The sequence below is a fragment of the Gavia stellata genome, chromosome 5, assembly GCF_030936135.1.
Source record: "Gavia stellata isolate bGavSte3 chromosome 5, bGavSte3.hap2, whole genome shotgun sequence".
Taxonomy (NCBI): Eukaryota; Metazoa; Chordata; class Aves; order Gaviiformes; family Gaviidae; genus Gavia; species Gavia stellata.
This window is the reverse complement of record NC_082598.1, coordinates 50,815,237-50,827,511: the sequence shown is the minus strand read 5'-3', so window position 1 is coordinate 50,827,511 and position 12,275 is coordinate 50,815,237. Positions and strand designations below refer to the sequence as shown.

Here is a 12,275-nt window from a genome sequence, read left to right as displayed (position 1 = left end):
GTTTTAGTCCATCAAGGAGTCCTCAACATATCTTTCACTGAGATTCCTCATCCATGGGTGCAGTTGCCAAATCAGAGGCTTAAACATTTCATTTCAATTTGCAGTGAACTGGTTGTGTGCTCAGCTGCAGGCTGCTATTCTCTGCTGCACCAGCAGACCCCTGACATGCGAGGTCTACATCAATCCTGCTCTTTTCTCTCCGCTTGGAGAAAGTTCTCTCCACCCCGATTCAGAACATTGCCTGTGCTAGGCTTCCTTCTGCAAACAGATGCCACGCGGCAGTCAGCAATTGCTGGGAGCTTGTTGTATCTTCTGGCTTGAGGCCCATACATCTTGTCGCTTTTTGGCCTCCATCCCATGCATGCTGCACGCTTGCAGCATTTTGACAAAGCTGCCTGTAGAGCTGCACAGGGTAGGAGGCTGAAGGGATTCCATTAGGCAAATGCATCTGGCTTCCTGCAGAAAAGGGGCCTTAAGGTGTTGCTGGTTCACTCCAACAACCTCCTGTTGGGTACCATGGAGAGTCCCAGGTTTGAAAATAATCTTACTACTGGGTTGATTTCTTGAATTTGAATGTTTTTAGGACAGGATAGCTTTGGGTTCAGATTACATCTTTCTGGAGTGTATAATTTTTATGTTTAGCCTTCAGGGAGAATTTGGAATTTGTTCACTGAATCTGCCCTAGCAGAAGTGTCTCCAGCATTACTTTTTCACTGTTTGTCCAGACCTTACTTGAGCACCAGAGGGTCAGTTATTTTTGGTAAAGCACTTAATCAACAGCTTTGATATTTGGAATTGCCAGTTGCATAGAGAAAACAGACATTTTGTTTCCCTTAAATATCAATAAAGTGAGTGTTGTCCCAGGTCATAATAAATGGCCACTTTGCTATCAAAGTATTTTGTGTTGCATTTATTTTTCCTACATATCATGCAGCAACATATTTAGAGTAAAAGGCCTTTTTCACTGGTGGCAAAATGATTCAATAAGTTACATGATATGTTTTAGACAATAGAGCTAATGGGGAAAAAATGGAGTCAGCATTGAAGTCTTCTAGGGAGCTTCTACTTGTCATTAAGTCTAGTCTTCTCAGTCGTATACAGACTGTTCAAACCGAGATAGTGACTGCCTAAATAAATAAGTATGGGAACACAGGTAGCATGGGTAAACACTGGGAAATGAAGACACAGTGAACATATGCATAGGGCTTCTCCCTTCCTATGCCTTTCTATATTAGGGGGCTCACTGAGTAGGCTGGTTTGACTTAGTGTTTGGGAAATGAATCTGGGAAGAAGATTAACCAAACATTTTCCAGTTAATGCAGCTGGAGGCCAGGGTAACAGTATGTGGTCCACAGGGTAGGTACCACTACAGTCATGTTCATTGATGCCTCAAATTTAGTCCAGGGATTTGAATTATGTAGCTGAAGCATGCAGATTCTGGGATGCCCCATTTCTGTAGACTTGTTTAAAGATGAGGGTAGCTGGAATTGATTCCTCTATGCATCTCCTTTTCATCTTGGTGGTACAAAGAACTGCGAGTAGCATGCTCAAATACATCCAGGGAGACATCATAATTTAAACAGCTCTGATAAGCCACAGGTGCAGTCTCCTAGAGTGGTTTCATGTGGCCTTAGACCAGAATCAGCCATATTGTACAGATTTCTTTTTCTTCAGACTTTTCTATTGGCAGCATTTCTAAAGTTTCAAGGAATTTGTTTTGCTAGAGAGGTAACTGGGGAAAACTGTTAACCATCTCAATGAATCTCAGTCTATATTCAGAATCCTGTCTATTAACTTTAATAAGTAAAATAAGTGTCTACTGCTCTTCATTTAGATTAGCTCTGTTGATCTGGTGCAGTTAGAGACAGTGGGTTTATTGTGATTTGGATGTCTGCAACACCATTAACTTGCTGTTACAGCATTAATTTAAAACTTGAGACGGACAAAATTCTGTACAGCAGTTACAAAGAAGAAAATGGTGCTAAGTCTCACACAAGTAATTCCTGTATAATTTGAAGTCCATGGGCTTTGACCGGTCTATAACAGAGACATGACTTTAACTTTGAGGAAGTTTACTGAAATGAAATTATGGGATTCACAGCCAGTGACAAGTGAACTAACTCTGGAGCTAGAAATGTGGTATCTGCATAGCTGTGCTTGAATTTCGTAGGCTTTCTGAGAGCATTTGCTAGCTCCCTACCTCTGGAATTATGCAGTGTTAACAAAGTTTTTAGGTGTGTGTTTACTTTTAAACATTTAAGCAACTCTGCTGTTTGTAGTGGCTTCTGTCAAATATGGAGGCTGTGGTGGTGTGGTTTAAAGGAAGATAATACTCGGCTCTTTGAATACAAGGGGTCTTGTTCTCATTAAGACACAGGAATTTGCATAAACCATCAGAACTTGGTTGAACTTTAAAGCTTCATACACTTTAGGATTGCATTATATTTATAACTTTGATATCTGAGTAGGGCGGAGTACAGAGGAGGTGTTTTAGTGATCTAGTGCCTAAAAACACAAGTAAGAGAAATCCAAATTTGGCAGTGGCAGCTGCACAGATTGTAAGGATGAGTGCATTCATCGTGACTTTATGATTTCAGTGTGGCAGTTAATCAAGGAAGGATTTGGGGCTTGGTTCTGAATATGGAAGAGAGCTGGTCACTGAATTTTGCAAGTATGTGTTATTGCTTATGTTATCTGTGCTGACGCTCTGCTAAACCTGGTAAGAATTATAGAGCTATTGATCTTTGTCTCCCAGTGTCAGTAATTTAGGATGACAAGGCGTTTTTTCTTTGAGAAGAACTTGTCAGCTATAATATGCCTACATGGTTTTAAAATCAATATTGTAGGTGGTAGGTGAAGTGACAAATCGGGGTGGTTTTTAATAACTTTTTTACATTTTATTACTTTCTGAACTGAATCTATGCTTCAGGAAGTATTTGAGCACAAGCCCATTTTTAGCACTTACAGCAGTCTTACTAAAGACAACTGTTCTCTTGCTTTAAGTTCAGTCCAGACTTAAGGACTCAGAATCATAGAATGGGTTGCGTTGGAAGGGACATTTAAAGGTCATCTAGTCCAACCCCCTTGCAGGGACATCTTTAACTAGATCAGGTTGCTCAGGGCCCCATCCAACCTGATTTTGAATGTTTCCACGGATGGGGCATCTACCACCTCTCTGGGCAACCTGTTCCGGTGTTTCACCATCCTCATTGTAAAAAATTTCTTCCTATATCTAGTCTGAATCTCTTGTTGCTTAAAACCATTATCCCTTGTCCTATTGCAGCAGGCCCTACTAAAAAGTCTGTGCTCATCTTTCTTATAAGCCCCCTTTAATTATTGAAAGGCCGCAATAAGGTCTCCCCAGAGCCTTCTCTTCTCCGGGCTAAACAACCCCAACTCTCTCAGCCCTTCATCATCTAAGTGCTCCAGCCCTCTGTTCATCTTCGTGGCCCTCCTCTGGACTCGCTCCAACAAGTCCATGTCCTTCTTAGGTTGGGGGGCCCCAGGGCTGAATGCAGTACTCCAGGTGGGGTCTCAGGAGAGCGGAGTAGAGGGGCAGAATCACCTGCTGGTCACGCTTCTTTTGATGCAGCCCAGGATACGGTTGATTTTCTGGGCTGCAAGTGCACATTGCTGGCTCATGTCCAGTTTTTCATCCACCAGTAGCCCCAAGTCCTTCTCCGCAGGGCTGCCCTTAATCCCTTCATCCCCCAGCCTGTATTGATACCAGGGGTTGCCCTGACCCAGGTGCAGAACCTTGCACTTGGCCTTGTTGAATCTCATGATGTTCACATGGGCCCACCTCTCAAGCTTGTCCAGGTCCCTCTCAATGACATCCCGTCTCTCAGGCATGTCAACCACACCACTCAGCTTGGTGTCATCTGCAAACTTGCTGAGGCTGCACTCGATTCCACTATGTCATTGATGAAGATACTAAACAGTACTGGTCCCAATATGGACCCCTGAGGGACACCACTTGTTCACTGATCTCTATCCAGACATTGAGCCGTTGACCACTACCCTCTGGATGCAACCATCCAGCCAATTCCTTATCCACCAAACAGTCCATCCATCAAATCCATCCCTTTCCAATTTGGAGAGAAGGATGTTGTGGTGGTCTGTCTCAAAGGCCTTACAGCAGTCCAGATGGATAACATCCATAGCTCTTCCCTTGCCTTAAGCTCTACTATTATGGAAAAAAATGCCAGCATAGTTCAGGTATGTTTAGATGATGTTGTTCCACAGCCTTGCTGACATATTTGTCCCTACTAGTGTTGTACACATAGCATTCAAACCGCAACTTTGGCACTTGCTTCCTCACACACAGAAATTTTGTGCCACGGCCAGTAACATAATGAATCAGGCCCTCCTTTGGAACATAGGAATAGAAAGTGAGAGAATAATGTAAAAAGTGTGAGAGGAATGTAACTGGAAAATCTCACTGCAGAGTTATCCCTGCCTTTGAAAGCCCTTTGGGCCTGGAAGATATATGGTCCTCACAGCTGCAGGAGATTCATCCCATCCAGATTCACCCCAGAAGTCCCTGACTGCAATAAAATGGTGGTGAAGCTGGTGTTGTGTGAGAGCTGGCTGCACTATGAAGCTTTGGAGAGTAATGCAAGTACAGCATAAATACTTGGTCTTTTCACTGAATGACTTGAAGGGCTTTGTGGTCTCGGCAGGAATTTCCGCCTGATTCTCTGGGACAACTTAGGATGACATAAACGCTCCAGCAAAAGTCTGTGTCTCCAAGCAAGGCCTGGTATAATTCACTGTCACTGTCATTACCGTTAAGTAACCTTGGTAGGGAGCTTATAGCTCTGTGTATGTGTGAGTAGAAACCCCATTAAAATAGTTGGTGAGTGGAGTGAATGTAATATAGTTATTTCAAGAGGTTACCAGTGGCCATGTACCAAGCCTGGATAACTTTGGCAGGTGGCTCTGTCCCTGGTTATTTGATTGGACAGAACTGGTTGAATCAGGTTGGTTAGCTGTTAGGCAAGAGGTACATCTGGCTAATGGTCTCCCTTTCTCAGTTGTTCATGAAGCAGAGGTAACACTGATGAGTGGATAGGTAGACATGTAAGGTTTGCACTGATAGCTAGCCAAACTGAGACTAGGGTGAGAAAGAAAATATTCTAAATTCCCTGCATCGCTCAGCCATGCCTAGGTTTTTGCAAAGAAACATGCCTTTTTCTATTCTGTAGAATATTTGAATTGATATATGCAACTTGTAAGCTGAAAGAGTACTAGGCTGACAAAATATGAAGACCTTCAAAAGGTAGTATGGACCTCTTTGTTTTGGTGGACAACTCTAAGAGTACCTTTTGTTTATTAAGGAAGTTTTTGAGGTTTTGAGGTTTCTCTCGTCTGGAAGAGTACTATGTTCATGCAGTATTAAATAAAAAAATGTGCTGTATATGTTTTAAATACCTCCTGGGTTTTTGATGATAACCTTATAGAAACATCTTTATCCTTTCAATTACGACATTTAAATATAAACTCACAGCTAGCTTCTTCCAAAAGTTTTGCATTTAGGCTTTGTAATTATTTACTCAGGTGGGTATGAATTGTCCTAATTATTTACCTGTTCATGCATAGCTTGGGATATTGGAAGTTTTTCCTCCTTGAGCAGATGAGTGAGGTACTCAGAAGAGCAGGACCTGTGCTAAGGATCTGTATCTTTACTCCATATCGATGCATATGCACAGAGCTTTCCAGACTCATCTTAGTGTGGAGCAGTCCCTGTTCTTCAAGAACAGAGAAAGATTAGAGTCACCATACCACATCAGATCTTTAGAATATATGGCATATTTATCTTTGATCTTTGAACCCGGGAACTTTTGATACCTCACAGGGAGATGAAACATCTCTATGATGCACCCAGTCAGTTATGAAGAATCTTGGCAGCGGTATGTGTGGGATGATGCCACCTTGACTGGTCAGCTTGTGCCTCTAGGGGAAAGGTTTTCTTGCACTTTCTTCAACACCCGTCATGATGTATGTTTATACTGGTCATAAAACTGACTAGTCTCTATTAAAACTGCAAACACAGTTCCTTGCATCTGAACTTTCTGAGACAGCAAAACTTGATAGTCAAATGCAGGATGCATAGTGTAATAATTCCTTGTAGTTGTCTGCTCTTTGGTGTTAAGATTATCCTTTATTGGTATGGTCCCTTTGATACTTAGTAGCATCTGATACAATTTTACTTGTATTTAGCTGAGAATGAAGATGTATTTTAAATTACAAAGTAGCAGACTTCATCATAGCCCATGCTTTCAGACAACACAGCCTGTGACTACAGTGTAATAGCCCACAACATACCTGGTTCAGTCTGAATCTGATCTTTGTCTAATGCAATTTCAGGTTAAGCTTCACCAGATAAAAAACTTTGAGGAGACAAATACCAAATGATTTGCTCTTCAACCAAAACATCCCTATTCTTTGGGGTTGTCCTTGGATTTATTGGTGTTGTCTTCCAAAGTGAAGCTTTTTATGTATTTACAAAGATTTATGGATTTCTCTTTGGCAGACCGTATTGGTTAGATTTCACCTGAGACAAAATGCTCCTTTGACACATGCCACACCACATTAGGCATCTTAGTATGCAGCAAAAAAAGTTCATTTGCTGGATAGATGAGAATGTCAAAGGGGAAATTACAAAATCACAGAGTGGTCAAGGTTGAAGGGACCTCTGAAGGTCATCTTGTCCAACCCCCCCTGCTCAAGCAGGATCACCTAAAGCCAGTTACACAGGACCATGTCCAGTCAGCTTTTGAATATCTCCGTGGATGGAGCCTCCAAAACCTCCCTGGGCAGCCTGTGCCAGTGCTCGGTCACCCTCACAGTGAAAAAGTGTTTCCTGACATTCGGAGGGAACCTCCTGTGTTTCCATTTGTGCCCATCGCCTCCTGTCCTGTCACTGGGCACCACTGAAAAGAGCCTGGCTCCATCCTCTTTACATCCTCCCTTCAGGTATTTGCACACTTCGGTAAGATTCCTCCTGAGACTTCTCTTCTCCAGGCTGAACAGTCCCAGCTCTCTCAGCCTTTCCTGAGAGGAGAGATGCACCAGTCCCTTCATCATCTTCATGGCCCTTTGTTGGACTGTCTACATAATGTCCATGTCTCTCTTGTACAACACTGGGGAGCCCAGAACTGGTCCCAGCACTCCAAGTCTCAGCCTCGTCAGTGCTGAGTAGAGGGGAAGGGTCACCTCCCTTGACCTGCTGGCAACACTCCTCCTAATGCAGCACAGGACACCACTGGCCTTCATTATGGCAAGGGCACATTGCTGGCTCATGGTCAACTTACTGTCCACCAGGACTCCCAGGTCCTTCTCTGACAAGTTGCTTTCCAGCTGGGTAGCCCCCAGCATGTACTGGTTGTTCCTCCCCAGGTGCAGGAGTTTGCACTTTGCCTTGTTGAACTGCTTAAGGTTCTTGTCAGCCCATTTTTCCAGGGTTGTCGAGGTCCCTCCGGATGGCAGCATGACACTCTGGCATGTCAGCCACTCCTCCCAGTTTCGTGTCCTTCGTGAACTTGCTGATGGTACACTCTGCCGCATCATCCAGATCATTAAGGCTAGTTTCTTGCCTCCAACTGGACTTCGTAACAGTGATCAAACAGATAAGCAATGAAGTCAGTTAACGTTTGCTTGATGATTGTTGTTAAATCTGAAGGAAAAAAAACCCTGAAAGCAGCATAAACCAAATGCGAAGGGCTGTGAGCTAAAACACAAAGCATGATCCTGTTTCCAAAAGTCTTCTCAAGAGAAGCAAAACAGCCGCTGTACAAGATGGTATTTTAATGAATAGGCAGTGGCTTTCTTTTGTGTTTGTTAATATTTTTAACAACATTATGAGCTGAAAACAACTGCCTTGTAGTTAAGGATAGTCCTTACTTGGGGAATGGGGAGATTCTTCCACTCACCACCTTTGTAAACCTCACTTGAATCTTTATTTGTCATTCGGTGGATTGCCTGCTCTGGAGGCAAAATGCAAATGAAGGTGTGCTGCACAGGTAACCACAAACCTCCTACAATACTTGGTACGGAGTGTAACAAGATACAGCCTGTAGAAATGTGTTACCACATGCAACAAGTTTCCATAGGGGCTTTTTTTTGTTTCCTTTTAAACTAATGCTTGAACGTCTTGCAGATTTCTTGTGTGCCTTTGTAATAGCCCTCCCGGAGGGTTTCACTGGCTATCCTCCATGACCCCCAGAGGGTAAGGCTGCACATTAGGCTGGTCACAAAAAGGGGTGTGTTGGAGAAAATTAGAATATCCTTTATAAAGTGTTTGTCTATTTTTTTTCTTCTCTCTTCTATCATTTAACAACTAAATACACTTGTCTTCCCAGTATCGTCTTGATAATGAATAACCTTTAGCATGCTGTTTTGCAAGGTATTATCCTCACTTTGTAAGGTATTGTTCTCTCGAACTTCATTGCATGAAACATATGCACGTGCATGAACTAAGAAATCTGCCAAAAAATTTTCTTTCGAGAGCTCCACCACCCAAAAAGCATTTAAGCTGCCACTGCCTATAGTTCTTTAATCTGCTTTGTGAGGAATTCAAATTAGGGAAGTCTGTCTACCCACGGGCACGTCTTCATCTCAGTGGCACCCCGGGGAAGTGCTGCCATTATGATAGTTGTGCAGGTGGCTTTTTTACAGGCTCACTAAAAACTGTAGAACGAGGTAGTGAACATTGTTCCTTCCTATTGTTAGTAAGGCTTAAAGACACGTTACTTAAATGAAAACGTTTATTTAACTTTTAATAAATATGAGTTCAAGGAATACTTTTTTCTACATGTATCTATACTGATGCAACTGAAAGCAGTTTTGCACAGAAAGAAAGTAACTGTAAGTCTAATTCAGGTATAATTTGCCATTACTTGTAGACTGTATTGCTAAAGAAATAACTACAATGCTATGATCCTGTTTTCCAAAGTTATAAAAATACTAGCTTATAGATCATCTGGAACAGAGGATGGAGAACACTGGTTCCTTCCACTTCTTAATGATTTTGAAGTGCCCTAAAAATGCAGTGGTAGTCTTAAATTTGAATCTGATTTTCAAACAGAATTTTCCTGCAGAGCTTGTATCTGATTGGCATACCTTTTGTTGGAAGTGTCTGCATCCAAGTGATCTTTTACTGACAGAAAACGGGAAGAATTGAAGACTGTAGCAAAAAGGGTTTTTTTTCCTTTTAGAGCACTAGAATAATAAATAGTTTTTTTGTGGAATCCTCCGGTATAAGGAGTTTCTGTAAATCAGTATAAAGTTCCCGAACACTTTGCACAGAGGGAATTGATACATGCTGTTCGGCAGATGTTGCCTGTTTCCTAGCGCTTCTTGTTGGGTAAGGCAGATTCTACAAATGCAGTACCTGGTAGCAAAATTATTTATCTTTGTTAATTGCTTTCTTAAAATCAGGATGCACACAGTATGGTAGGGGTGGAAAGGCTGGCTTCTTGCTGTTTTCCAGGCTTTGATCACTGTTGGTATCTGTGGTACATCATAGAAGTTGCCTGTTTTGCTTACACCCACATGTGCTTCTGTAAAGTACTAATAGGACACTGTAGGAACTGTTTTAGTTTAGAGGTTTATGCATATATATAGTCACCATTTCTCGTTACTGTGGTGGAGAGCTTTTTTGGTGTGCATGGTGTCAGCTCTAGCAGGTGGTGGCGGCGTAGCACCAAAAGGCCACTGTCAGAGATGTCCCGGTGCAGGCAAGACAGACAACTGTCACCTCCAGCTGCAGAAAAGCTAAATGAGTGACTGAGAAAGGCTTAACAGCCATGCCAGCAGAATTCAGTGAGTTGGTGCCTCCGGATCCCAGGCCCCGCTGCCTCCTGTTGTCATTCCCTTCTGTAATGTTGCTGATGTGTAGCTCCGTGCCTCCCCTCCTCCCCGCAGACGTGGTCTTCCCCTTTTAAATCACAGCACTGCTGATGTTTTGTAGCAGCTGAGACCCACGGCCTGGTGTCCACATGCTGTGTGCCCAGTTCCCGTGGTGTCAACAGTCAGTGACCACTGCGGGCGGTGAGCTAACAGAGTATTGCTGGAAGTCAGCGGTGGTCCAAAGGTGAGATCTTGACTCTGGGCAAAATGCCCATTGACGTCAGCAAAGGCAGGATCTTGCAGAGAGCGCGCGGTCCAGAGGCTGAAACTGGGAAGCTCTCTCAACTTATCTCTCTGGTTTCCCTTTGCCTCTGATATACATATTATTTTTCAGTTTATTCTCTTCAGAGCTCAGAAAGAAGCAGCTTTCTGTCCTATGAAACTTTTCAACGCACACAAGGTATTAGAAAATGGCATGAGCGAAACAAAGCATTTACAAAACAGAGATAAAACAAGAATTTTACAAAAAACCTTAGGGTAAGCCAGGTATGAAAAAGGGTTCAGGCGTGATCCAGAAAGTCTAACTTGCTGTCCAACAGATTTGTAGAAACTATAGCAAGTACAGCAAAATTAATAAACAAATGGATAATTAGAGTCATTAGGAGGCACCAGCATTATTTCTTCAGAGAAAAAATTGTCATAGAGGAGCCAGTGAGCATGTGGATAGGTATAGTCAAAGTAGTGCACTTGAATTTTCAAAAGGTTTTGATCGGATTATCAAAGGTTTTTAAAGAAGCAAAGATGTCTTATGACTATAAGGAAAGACCTTTTATGGATTAATAACTAGAAAGCAATAAAAATATATGGTTGGTTTATATGTGGAACAAGGTTTCCTGTGAAGTGCCTCAAGGATCTTTGTTGGAATCTGTGCTATTCAACTGCTTCAATAATGAGCCAGAAAGAGACTGAATATGCTGGCAATAGAAAATTATTCAAGGTAGGAAAAACTAAAAGCTGGCTAAAGGGACTTACAGAAGGCTCCTAATTTACTCTGTATTGGGTGAAAGAATGATTAGTTGAGTTTCCATCACTATATGCTAACTAGTGTCCACAAAAAAACACAAATTATATAAATGTGTATACTGATGAGTTCCAAATTAGCTATTGTTTTCAGAAAAGAGATCTTGATACTGCAGAAACATCACAAATCTGTCAGCTCAGTAAGCAATCATGAAAGCAAATAAAAAGTTGGATTTTTATAAGAAGCCACCACTAAATCTGCCTACATATATAATGCTGCCTGCAGTTCTGGCTACGTTTCAAAAAGGACTTGGTAGAAGGTGAAAAGGTGTAGAGAAAAGCAGCAAAAAGGATCAAACGCGTCAGAATGACTTCTGTAAAATGAGGGACTATATAAACTGGAATTTTTCTGTCTGATGAGAGACTACTGCTGGAGTAGTATGAAGTCAAGAATGGTATGGGGAAGGTGGGTAAGAAACAATTATTTGCAAATTCTCATAATTCAAAAACAAGGGAAAGATTATCTCTCACCATATCTAAAATAGAAGTACTTCTTTTTCTGTTTTAATCAATGTGTAGCAATGTTGTGAAACTCCCAGCCATAGGATCTTGCAAAGGCTAAAGAGAAGTGAACACAAGAGAAAACTGAATGTAATCACAAAGGTTAGGTTCAGCGTTTGCTGTCAAACCCAGTGAACCAGGTGCCACCTCCAAGTCAAAAAAAGCCCTAAACCACAGACTGCCAAAAGCTTGGGCAGTGCATGAGGGGCAGACCTCCAAACTTGCTCTCCTTCTCCCCTAAGCGTCCTTTATCTGCCGCTGATACTGGACACGCATCTGATGCAGCACTGTCTTTTCTTCTGTATGCTTCTGCTGAAGGGTCAGAGCAAGAGTCCTGACCTTCCTGTAGATGGGCTCGGTGATGCTTGGAAAGTTTGTGTTGGATTTAGGGAGCCCAGCTTCCAACTCTGTGTCCTGGCTGCCTCGGTAAAGGCAGCCAATCCAGAACGTTCATGGCCTGAGAAATTTCCTTCCAGGGCACGTGTTGACATCAATTGCCATTAAAAAGGATGGGAGGGGGGTTGAGAAGAGGTGTATAGCTTTTACCATCTGTTTCTCCAGTTGAGTCAGGAAACAAATTCAACTGAAGATTTTTCATCTGTCTTCTGTGATACAGAAAATAACCTTATTTATTTTACTTACCTTCCTTTTTTAATTTCACTCTTGTTCCTGTTCTTTCAATAAAGACACCTTTATTTTTTTTAAACAGTCTTTATCAAGCAGAATGTTTGATTAATATGTATTTTATATTATTATTTTGCACCTTGTCATATTCTTTGCTGTTTGTACACTGGTATGGAATGTCTTTCTGTTACAGATTATCTGAAAAGGCTGCTCTGCCC

General features: G+C 42.1%; 1 protein-coding gene across 1 annotated transcript in view; it reads left to right on the top strand.

The window, feature by feature from the left end:
* FAM13A (family with sequence similarity 13 member A) overlaps positions 1 to 12,275 on the top strand; it is a 132,291-nt gene that overhangs the window by 42,872 nt on the left and 77,144 nt on the right. The gene's annotated exons all lie outside the window — the stretch shown is intronic.